We start from the raw sequence: 2,932 nt of genomic DNA on the forward strand, positions 1-2,932 counted from the left end.
CTTCAATAAGTGGTGCTGGAAAAACTGGGAAGCTACATGTAAAAGAATGAAATTACATTTTTTTCACGCCATATACAAAAATAAACTTAAAATGTATTAAACACCTAAATTTAAGACCTGAAACCATAAAACTCCTAGAAGAAAACATAGGCAGTACACTCTTTGACATATGTCTTAGCAATATTTTTTGGATCTGTATCCTCAGGCAAGGGAAACAAAAGCAAAAGTAAACAAATGGGACAATATCAAACTTAAAAGCTTTTGCACAGGGAAGGAAACCATTAAGAAAAGAAAAAGACACTCTATTAAATGGGAACAGATATTTTCAAATGACATGTCTGATAAGGAGTTAATATGTAAAATGTGTAAACAGCTCAATATAACAAAAAACTCAATTAAAAAATGGGCAGAAGACCTGAATTGACAGTTTCCCAAAGAAGCTGTAGAGATGGCTAATAGGCACATGAAAAGCTGTGCAACATAGCTAATTATCAGAGAAATGCAAATGAAATCCACGAGATATCAGCTCACACTTGTCAGAATGGTTATCATCAAAAAGAACACAAATAACAAATATTGGTGAGGATGTGGAGAAAAGGGAAGGCTTGTACACTGTTGATGGGAATGTAAACTGGTGAAGCCATTTTGAAAATCGGTATGGAGGTTCCTCAAAAAGTCAAAAATAGATCTACCATAGGATCCTCTAATTTCATGCCTGGGTATATATCCAAAGAAAACGAAAACACTAATTTGAAAAGATATATGCACCCCAATGTTCATAGCAACATTATTTACAATAGCCAAGATGTGGAAGCAACCTAAGTGTCCATTAACAGATGAATGGATAAAGAACATGCAGTATATATATACAATGAAATATTACTTAGCCATAAAAATAATAAAATTTTGGCATTTACAACAACATGGATGGATCTAGAGGGTATTATGCTTAGTGAAATAAGTCAGAGAAAGAGAAACACTCTATGTTATCACTTATATATGGAGTCTAAAAAATAAAACAAATGAATATGACAAAACAGAAACAGACTCACAGATATAGAAAACAAACTAGTGGCTACCAGGGGGAGAGGGAAGGAGGGAGGGGCAAGATGTACAAACTACTATGTGTAAAATAAGTAATCTACAAGTATATATTGTACGTCACAGGGAATATAGTCAATATTACATAATAACTTTATTTATTGATTGATTTTTATTGTTGTGTGTGTATGTGTGTGTTTTTAATTGAAGGTCCCTTACTGGTCCTGCTTCCATGAGTGGCTGTGACCAGGGGAAAAAGGGAAGGGGAACCAAGTGGTGCAGGGAGGGGCCATCTCCACAACATTCCATTTATACACAGAACTAAACAGACAAGCACAGAGTCACTATTGTGGTTAGACGTTAGCAGCGTGGGAAAGGGGAGGAACAGGTAGGAAGTTGGGTTGTTGTCAAAAAAATACAGCCCCCCCAAATAGGGGTCCCTGGGGAGCACTTGATCTGTTTCAACCCAAGAGGAATCAGAAGATCAAAAGCTGTTTGGGAAGTCCAGAACTGTCAGGGATGGAGGGAGAAGGAGGAAGATCCAGGAGGTGGGGTTGCTGTTTGGCAACTGGGGTGAAGGGACTGCCCTCCTCCTGCTGGGATCCCCCCAGCCCCTCAGGTCTGGCAGGAAGGGGGCAGCCTGCAACCCCCACAGTCAGGTCTGGGGCTGCCAGATGCTCCAGGTAGGGGGCTGGAGGGAGCTCACAAAGGCTTGCCCTCCAGGGAGAGGACAGCGCTGCTCCCCTGCTTCTCTGCCAGGGTGCAGGGGTCCTTGACCTCCTTACAAGTTTCCTTATAATTCATCTTGATCTCCGTCATCTTCTTCTTAATGGCGTCCTTGGAGCTGCCATACATCATTTTGCTCTTAAGGGGTGCACATTCAGGGGTCCAGAAGATGAATACCAGGTCCTCCTTCTTGCTCTCCTTGGTCTCATAGATTGCCTCATAGAGGACGTAGTGGCAGGCTTTGTCCAGCAGCATCTTGACAAAAGTGGCATAGGGGTCGTCTACAGTCTGGCCCACATCACCTACCAGGATCTCCTTGCCCTCCTCCAGGATGATGTTCTTCTTGTCCTCGCTCAGGCAGAAGAGCACCACCTTCTTGTCCTTCTTCACCTCCTCTGGTGTTGACAACTTACACATCTTCATGTCATTGAACATTTTGATGACCCCTTCAGAGACAGCCACACTGGAGGCTATGTTTCCAGAAGCAAAAAGGAGAGAGCAAGGAGAGCCAGAAAAGACAAGAGCTGCTGCAGCTGCTGCCAGGATCCAACTTATCATAATAACTTTAAATGGACTATAATCTGTTAATTTAATTGCTATGTTTTACACCTGAAACTAATATTGTAAATCAACTATACTCAATTAAAAAATTATCAAATTTTGTTATGGACCATGTTTTTGGTGTTGTATCTAAGAAGTCATCACTAAACCCTAGGTCACCTAGAGTTTCTCCTATGTTATTTTCCAGGAGGTTTATACCTTTGCATTTTACATTTAATTTTCAGATTCATTTTGAGTTAATTTTTGTGAATGGTGTAAAGTCTGTCTAAATTAATTAATTAACCTACTTTCTGTCTTCCTTCCTTCCTTCCTTTCCATGTGGATGTCCAGTTGTTCCATCAGAAATTATTGAAAAGACTATACTTTCTCCATTAAATTGCCTTTTCTTCTTTGTCAAAGATCAGCTGACTATATTTATGTGGTTCTATTTCTGGGCTCTCTATTCCATTCCATTGATCCATTTGTCTATTCTTTCACCAGTTTCAAACATTTTCATTATCGTAGCATTATGATAAGCCTTGAAGTCGATTAGTGTCAGTACTCCAACTTTGTTTTTCTTAAATATTGTGTTGGTTATTCCAGGTTTTTTGCTTTCCATATAAAC

At 39.7% G+C, this 2,932-nt stretch overlaps 1 pseudogene across 1 annotated transcript; it reads right to left on the reverse strand.

The window, feature by feature from the left end:
• Window positions 1-1,219: 1,219 nt before the first annotated feature.
• On the reverse strand, window positions 1,220-2,311 carry LOC113609106 (cofilin-1 pseudogene; annotated as a pseudogene). Its single transcript, XR_003428500.1, has one exon. The product of XR_003428500.1 is annotated as a cofilin-1 pseudogene (transcript).
• Window positions 2,312-2,932: the final 621 nt, after the last annotated feature.

Source organism: Aethalodelphis obliquidens, unplaced genomic scaffold, assembly GCF_003676395.1.
Source record: "Aethalodelphis obliquidens isolate GAN/ISIS:26980383/991018 unplaced genomic scaffold, ASM367639v1 scaffold54, whole genome shotgun sequence".
Taxonomy (NCBI): Eukaryota; Metazoa; Chordata; class Mammalia; order Artiodactyla; family Delphinidae; genus Aethalodelphis; species Aethalodelphis obliquidens.